Consider the following 8,753-nt stretch of genomic DNA (forward strand, 5'->3'; position numbering starts at 1 on the left):
TTACTGGATAAGATCACCGTTCACTGTAACAAGGGCAAATCATCTGACATCCGACCTGGAGGACGCATTGGTTGAACTGTCAAGCGACCGAACCTTAAAGACAGCGTTTAATTCCAAGACGCTGGCTGAGCTCTGGATTTCTGTCGAGAGGGAATACCCACAGCTAGCCAAGGCCGCTATGGATGTACTGATGCCATTTGGCACTACCTGCTTGTGCGAATAGACTTCCTCGGCACTCACGTACATTAAAAATAAATGCAGATCGCATGAATCGCACTGAATGTAGAGGATGAACTCCAAGTGTCGGTCTCCAAAATTAAACCAAGAATGGACTTGCTGTGCTCCAAGCATTGTCCCCATCCATTATTTAAATGAAAGTAATGAGTAAATAATCAAACAACTATAATATTGTTTTATAGTAGTGTTCTTTTTTGTTGTAAACATGCTCGTGTTTAGATAGGCCTATTTGCGCCCACCCATATCATTAGATGATGTTAATATTTAAATGAAAGTAAGGAGTAAATTACTATAAAACAATATTATAGTTGTTTGATTGTTGTGTTCTTTTTTGTTGTAAACATGCTCGTGTTTAGATAGGCCTATTTGTGCCTGTGCGCCGTTGTGCGCAACAGCATTGTGCCCACCCATCTTATTAGGTGATGTTAATATTTAATATAAAATAATATAATGGTTGTTTTGACTGTTGTGTTATTTTGTGTTGTAAGTATGCCTATTAGTGCGTTTGCACAGTTTAATGCAATGTTTGTATACTTTAACCACCTCCGAGGATAGTAGGGGTCGCGAGTCACTCGCACCTTTATTTTGGGGGTCGTGGGCTGAAAACTTTGGCAACCCCTGTTCCCTATCGGTCAGTCACTACAACGTAGGTCATGACTGACCAATAGGAATCTCGCTAGAGAGGCCAATCTACTTCGAGTGAAACTAAAACAAGCCAATACACATTGGCGTGCAATCATTTGCATCAGCTGCGCGCCCTCGTTAGCGCGGGTATAAACGAGCAGCTGGTGCGATTGCACACTAGCTTTTTGCTTCTGAGCCAAACACTTCGATGTCTCTTCTTACAGTTGAAACCAACTTCTACGAGCCTTTCTCTCTCTTTCGAGATCCAGCGCACAGACGGGTGCACATTCCCGTCTGTGATCGCTGTGGCTGTTCCCCTGCGTGCCTCAGCACCAGTAAGAGTAGTCCCTAAAAGAGCTTACACAGATAGTTTGCGTCTTTTTCAAGATGACGTTCTATCTGTGTGTTTCTGGATGCGGTCGTTACCTGGGGTCGCGGGATGGTTACGATCGCTGCCTCGCGTGTCTGGGCCTCGAACACGCACAGGCAGCGTTGGTGGATGAGTCATGTACCCATTGTGGGAAGATGACCATCTTGGAGCTGAGGTCGAGACTCACGTTCCTGCAAAGGGCCGGAGTCCCCGTGCCTGCACCTCGTTCCAACCCCCCTTCGCGGGTTGCTGCCCCCAGTGCCTTTCTTCCCGGAGGTGCATGAGGAGCTCACAGGGACGTGGACGGCACCTTTTACTGCCAGAAACCGTCTCGGTGGCTCCTCCTCCCTCACCACCCTTGATGGCGGGGCAGCTAAGGGATACACGTGTATCCCGCCAGTGGAACGGGCCGTTGCTATGCAACTGTGCCCTAACTCCACTTGGCGTGGAGAACCGTGTCTTCCTTCCCGGGCTTGTAAGTACTCGTCGGACCTGACCGGCAAGGCTTACAAGGCCTGTGGGGAAGCTGCCTCTGCCATGCACGTTATGGCGTTGTTGCAGGTTCATCAGGCCAAGGCACTGAAGGACCTGCACGAGGGTGGTCATGATCCCCTAGTTCTCCAAGAACTTCGTGCCGCAACTGACCTCGCGCTCCGTGCGACGAAGGTCACTGCGCGGTCAGTGGGTCGTGCGATGTCCACACTGGTGGTCCAGGAACGCCACCTCTGGCTGTGTCTGGCTGACATGCGGGAGACCGACAAGATCAGGTTCCTTAACTCCCCCGTGTCCCAGACCGGCCTCTTCGGCGACGCGGTCGAGAACTTCACCCAGCAGTTCTCGGCTGTACAGAAGCAGACTGAGGCCATTAGACACATCCTGCCGCGGCGGTCAGCTGCTGCCTCCACCCCACCGCCCGCGGCTCCTCGGTCTGCTCGTCGCCGTGGGCGTCCGCCTTCGTCTGCCTCTGCTCCCGCGCCGCAGCAGCAGCCTCCATCTAAGCGGCGCCGTGGAGCCAGTCGCAGGCAGGGCACCCCGCCCGTCCAGGCCCCCGCCAAGAGGGGCGGCAAAGTCAAGGGTAAGCGGCCCTAGAACGGGCGACCAGAGGTGGAAGGGACTGCTCTCCAGGAGACGATGACTGCATCGCTCCCTCCCCCGGAAGAGGGCCGGGTGGTAAATCCTTTGTTTCATTTTGTTTGTGTTCCGCCGCTGGCCTTAAAACCAGCGGTACCCAAATTTTCAATTAAAGAGCAGTTCTATCATCTCTGGGTCCGAAGAAGACCCGGAGAGCAGAGGGGGGTTGGAATCCTCACCACTCTCATCCGCCTCTTCTTTCGCCAGCCGGCAGCTGTGTACGGTCCGAGAACGCCACCGAGCCGCCTCCCGCACCTCCTGCCCCGTGGAACCAGGTAAGTGCTGCACAGCACACTCAGACCCCGCAACAGGCCGCCTCCCAGAGAGAGCCTCCCGAGCCGCGTCCCTGTGTTCCACCTCGCTGCCCCACTCCGGGTACGCCTACGGTCCCTTTGGTCCCGCTTGTACGGTCTCTGCGAGCCTGGTTAGCGCTCCCCAGTCCGTCTCGCTGGCTCATTCGAACCATCAGGCTCGGCTATGCGATTCAGTTCCCCCGGCGTCCCCCCAAGTTTCGGGCCATCCACTCCACTACAGTGAGAACAGCCGATGCCCATGTCTTGCGTGCGGAGATCGCAGTCCTACTGGCGAAGGATGCGATAGAGCCGGTCCCTCCAGCCGATATGAGGTCAGGACACTAAAGTCCCTACTTCATTGTACCCAAGAAAGGTGGTGGGTTATGACCGATCTTGGATCTGCGAGTTCTGAATCGGAGCCTCCACAAGCTACCGTTCAAAATACTCACGCAGAAACGCATTTTCGAATGCATCCGTCCCCAAGATTGGTTTGCAGCGATCGACCTGAAGGAAGCGTACTTTCATGTCTCGATTCTTCCTCAACAGAATCCTCTTCCTGTTTGCGTTCGAGGGTCGAGCATATCAGTACAAGGTCCTACCCTTCGGGCTGTCCCTGTCCCCCCGTGTCTCCACGAAAGTCACGGAGGGGGCCCTTGTTCCCATGAGAGAACAGGGCGCTCGCATCCTCAACTATCTCGACGACTGGCTCATACTAGCACACTCTCGAGATCAGCTATGCGAACACAGGGACCTAGTGCTCAGGCACCTCAGCCAGTTGGGTCTTCAGGTCAACTGGGAAAAGAGCAAACTCTCTCCTGTGCAGAGGAACTCTTATCTCGGTATGGAGTTGGATTTGGTCGCTCAGACAGCGCGCCTCACAGAGCAGCGTGCTCAGTCGCTGCTGAACTGCTTGAACATGTTCAAAGGCAGGATGGCGGTCCCACTGAAATTCTTTCAGAGGCTCCTGGGGCATATGGCAGCAGCAGCAGCGGTAACCCCGCTCGGCCTGCTTCATATGAGACCGCTTCAGCACTGGCTTCACGGCCGAGTCCCGAGATGGGCGTGACATCACGGCACTCACCCGGTGGCAATCACACCGGCGTGCCGCCAGACCTTCAGCCCGTGGTCAGACCTCTTGTTCCTGCGGGCAGGAGTCCCCTGGGAACAGGTGTCCAGGCATGCTGTGGTATTCACAGATGCCTCTGCCACTGGCTGGGGTGCCACGTACAACGGGCATGCAGTGTCAGGGGTGTGGACGGACCCCCAACTGCATTGGCACATCAATTGCCTCGAGTTGCTAGCAGTACATCTTGCTCTGAGCCGCTTGAAAAGGCCGCTACAGGGCAGGGACGTGCTGGTCCGTACGGACAAAACGGCGACCGTGGCGTAAATCAACCGACAAGGTGGTCTACGCTCCCATCGCATGTCACAACTCTCCCGCCATTTCCTCCTCTTGAGTCAGAAGCATCTGAGGTCGCTTCGAGCCATGTATGTCCCCGGCGTGCTCAACCGTGTGGCCGGCGAGCTATCACGAGCTGTGCTTCCGGGAGAATGGCGACTCCACCCCCAGGCGGTTCAGCTGATCTGGAGAGAGTTCGGGGAGGCTCAGGTAGACCTGTTTGCCTCCTCAGAGACCTCCCACTGCCAGCTGTTTTACTCCCTGACCGAGGGAACACTCGGCACGGACCCACTGGCACACAGCTGGCCCCGGGGCCTTCGCAAATATGCGTTTCCCCCAGTGAGCCTACTTGCGCAGACACGCAAAGACTTGTGCAAAGTCAGGGAGGACGAGGAGCAGGTCCTTCTGGTGGCTCCCTATTGGCCCACCTGGACTTGGTTCCCGGAACTTATACTCCTCGTGACAGTCCCTCCCTGGCCCATTCCTCTGAGGAAGGATCTTCTGACTCAGAAACGGGGCACCCTATGGCACCCGCGTCCAGACCTCTGGAAACTCCATGTCTGGTCCCTAGACGGGACGAGGAGGTTTTAGGTGACTTACCCCCTGAGGTACTTAACACCATCACTTCAGCACGGGCGCCGTCCACGAGACGTGTTTACGCCCTGAAGTGGAACCTGTTCTTCGAGTGGTGTTCCTCTCGCCGAGAAGACCCCACGAAGATGTTCGATAGGGTCTGTGCTTTCCTTCTTGCAGCAGGGGTTGGAGCGTAGACTGTCTCCCTCCACCCTCAAAGTACATGCTGCCGCATATTTCAGCTTATCACGACCACATAGATGGCAAAACAGTTGGAAAGCACGACCTGGTCGTCAGGTTTCTTAGGGGGGCGAGACGATTAAATCCTCCTCGTCCCCCCTTCATACCCTCTTGGGATCTTTCCCTGGTGGTTCGAGCACTTCAGGATGTTCCCTTTGAGCCTCTGCAGTCAGTAGACTTAAAGCTTCTTTCCATGAAGACTTTGCTGCTGGTTCCACTGGCCTCTGTCAAGAGGGTAGGAGACCTGCACGCATTTTCGGTCGACGAATCGTGCCTAGAGTTCGAGCCGGGTGACAGCCACGTGGTGCTAAGACCCCGGCCTGGCTATGTGCCCAAGATTCCTACCACTCCCTTCAAAGACCAGGTAGTGAACCTGCAAGCGCTGCCTTTGGAGGAGGCAGACCCATCCCCTGGCTTTGCTCTGTCCCGTTGCGCTCTGCGTATGTACGTGGACAGAACTCAAAACGTCAGGACCTCAGACCAGCTCTTTGTCTGTTACGGAGGTCAGCAGAAGGGAAAGGCTGTCTCCAAGCAGAGGACGGCCCACTGGATAGTGGATGCCATCGCCTTGGCTTACCAAGCACAAGACGTGCCCTGCCCGCTCGGGTTGCATGCACACTCCACGAGAGGCGTTGCATCCTCCTGGGCGTTGGCACGTGGCTACTCGCTAACAGATATCTGTAGAGCTGCGGGCTGGGCGACACCTAACACGCTGCTAGATACTATAGCCTACGTGTAGAGCCGGTCTCCTCCCGTGTTCTCACCCTAGACGGGTAGAAGCACTGAGAGGCCTGGCTCTGTCGGCTTGCTGCACCCTACTCAATCAAAAATGTACAGGCCAATCAAAAATCATGAACCATGATGACTGAACGACACAACAGCGGCGTGCGAGATATTGTATCATAGATATACATAGCCTATACATAGAATTTATTAGCAGCTTACGTATAGTTGCCCATGAATCGACTGCTAATGAGGCATCAATGTATTATATATGGTTTCTACAAGCGGAAACCGAGGATAGCGCATATATTACATCATTGATATACGACAATGATAAGGGATGAGCCATTATTAAACTGGAATTTCTCTAAAAAATTCTTTACAAGTCCTTAGGAACTTTTGGGACAATGTAAGTATACAACTAATATCTCACACTGTGCAAGTGGTTTTTGAATATAAAAATAAATAAATAATAATAATAATAATAATAATAATAATTGTACCTTTAATTAATTGGGAACTAACGAAAGAACGACTGAATTAAGCAATCTTCACAGACAGAAAGGTCTCTTTCGAAGAGTCAATTCACCACCTTGGAATTAAATGGTTCTATCTGAATTCTGAGCGGTTTTGAGATATTAAGCTTCAAAGTTTTTGCATTCATATAGCAAAAATTATATGGGGAACAAGTCTCTTGCATACATGAAAATGACAGAGACCCCATATGTATTCTAAATGTACAATATCAAAATCCTCTCAAATTTGTAATAGGGATTTTTGGAACAGGTCAAATGCAGATAAAACCTTCTAGTTTCCAAAACGATGTATGAGAAAATTAAATTGAATGTTTTCTATGACATTTATTTCATATTTTAGGGCGAACAATTATGTTCTTGTTCAAGTTAATAAAAAGGCAGTGCTGAATATTTTGTCCAGCGCAGATGTTAATTTTAGGAATATTGTGGGTAACTAAACACATTATTGCAGGAACCGTTAGTTTAAGTTTATTTTGGTTTAGACAGAAAAAAAGTATTGTAATACATCTGACCAGGGGCCTGTTTCAATAAGGAGGTTCAACCAACTCTTGAGTTAAAACTTGAACTCTGAGTTGACTTACCCTGAGATGCTCTGAGTTTTCGGTTTCAGAACAGCTGAAATGAGTAAGTTCAATCAACTCTAATTGACTGACTCTGAGTTAAGCGCGTGCACCACAACTATAAAAAGCCATTATCAATGGAGCGCAGATATTATGAGTCACCATGGTAACAGCGCCAGACAAAAAGAGGTCTGCATATTTCTCACCAGCAGTAAGCTTTTTTTTTAAGCAACAGGGCAGCAGCGGCGATCGAGAGAGTTAGTTTGGGAGAAAATAGTTGCTCGAGTCAATGAGCAAGTTTACATTTTAATTACTGTTAGTGTTGGGTGTAATTACCAAGTAATCTAAAAACTGTAATTTAATTAAAGGGATTACTCTTAATTCTTCTGTAATATAAAGTAAAATATGATGACATTGCATTAAATACTGCATAGACTATAGAACAATTCTGTATAAAACAATAGTGGATTTAACATACAATTTTTAAAAGGTATATTTTTTATGTAACCTTCTCTCTCTACACACTTTGGTCAATTCAAGAATAATTCATGCAATTGTATATTGTTAATCTGAAAGCATTAAAAGTGCAGTTTATTGTCTCTTTTTGTATTGTTCAATTGGTTGAGGTTGATATGGGATTTATAAAGTAATTTAGTAATAAGTAGACCAATACTTTCTAGAGATAGTAATTATTACATTAATCTAGTTACACTGTTGAAGATGTCATTTGTAGTTAGTAATTAATAACTATTTTAGAGTAACTTACCCAACTGTTATAATATCAGAGGTGAAACTGGAAGAACAGTATGTTATTCAACCTAATTTTAATTTTCAGGTACAATCCTGCAGGCATTAAAAGAACATGGCAGCAGCTGAAAATGAAATATAAAAACATAATTCAATCAGGTAAGGCTTGAGCATATCATGGATGTAGGCTACCTGACTTTTCAAACATTTGACATATTAAATAACTAAATAGCATCGAGTGTCTTGCAGTGTAGCAGCATTTTTGACATAGGTCTAATTAACACAATTAAATGTTCATTCTCATTTGACTTCTACTCAGCCAACAGAAAGAAGGAAGAGGCTCGCAAAGATGAAGATGGAGATGAAGATGCAAAGGAGATGGAGATGCAGAGATGGAGATGGAGATGCAGAGGAGATGCAGAGGAGATGGAGATGCAGAGGAGATGCAGAGGAGATGGAGATGAAGAGGAGATGGAGATGCAGAGGAGATGGAGATGCAGAGGAGATGGAGATGGAGATGGAGATGCAGAGGAGATGCAGAGGAGATGGAGATGGAGATGCAGAGGAGACGGAGATGGCCCTGAGCCTGAATGCTCGAAGGCCAATGGCTGAGGGAATTCCTTGAGGGACTTCATCAGAGCCAGTCACTCCCGAAGATTCAAGTGCCTTCATAAAATGTAAGAGGTCTACATATGTGTTATTTTTTATATAGGCTGTTTTTGATATCTCCATATATTTTACTTTGGGTTGGGTTTTTTGTTGCTCCCAACAGATTCTGATGGTAATATCTGTCTTTTGGAGCCTCCTGTCCCAACAGAACCCCAGACAGTTGTAAGTAGCCTACTCAATACACCAGAAATTATGACAAATTGTATTATAAAATGTGCTCAACCAAATGCTCATCTTCACAGGATGATGGGGATGAAGAAACAGTTTCTGCTGCCACAGAGAGGCCTACAGAGGAAATGTTAATATTATGTGTCTACACATCAAACAATCTACAAATTCACATTTCTTCACATTATTTATGTGGAGTAGCCTATATAATCTAAGTTTATATCTAAGTATAAACGGATATTCTTATCTCTCCCCCGTCCCCTGAGTGTGGAAGAACAGTAGGAGGAAGGTCCATCAACTTCTGGTGCACAGATGAACACAGCTCAGTGATTTTCAGTGAATGCCACAGTTTAATTCGGTAGAATGTGTTTAGAACTACATGATGCAACTCTAATCTACTGTATTTTCAGTTGCCAGTTAAGAAGTTATATAGACTTCATCTTATTAAAAAACTTGGGGAAAAAACAGCAATGAATAAATGTA

At 48.4% G+C, this 8,753-nt stretch overlaps 1 long non-coding RNA gene across 1 annotated transcript; it reads left to right on the forward strand.

Annotated features, from left to right (window-relative positions):
- Window positions 1–8,045: 8,045 nt before the first annotated feature.
- Window positions 8,046–8,468, forward strand: LOC143722487 (uncharacterized). The gene is made up of 3 exons (XR_013196907.1): window positions 8,046–8,110; window positions 8,206–8,264; window positions 8,345–8,468. It is a non-coding gene; the product is annotated as an uncharacterized LOC143722487 (long non-coding RNA).
- The last annotated feature ends 285 nt before the right edge of the window (window positions 8,469–8,753 follow it).

Source organism: Siphateles boraxobius, unplaced genomic scaffold (genome assembly GCF_051911475.1).
Source record: "Siphateles boraxobius isolate OS27281-9 unplaced genomic scaffold, OSU_SipBor_1 66, whole genome shotgun sequence".
Taxonomy (NCBI): domain Eukaryota; kingdom Metazoa; phylum Chordata; class Actinopteri; order Cypriniformes; family Leuciscidae; genus Siphateles; species Siphateles boraxobius.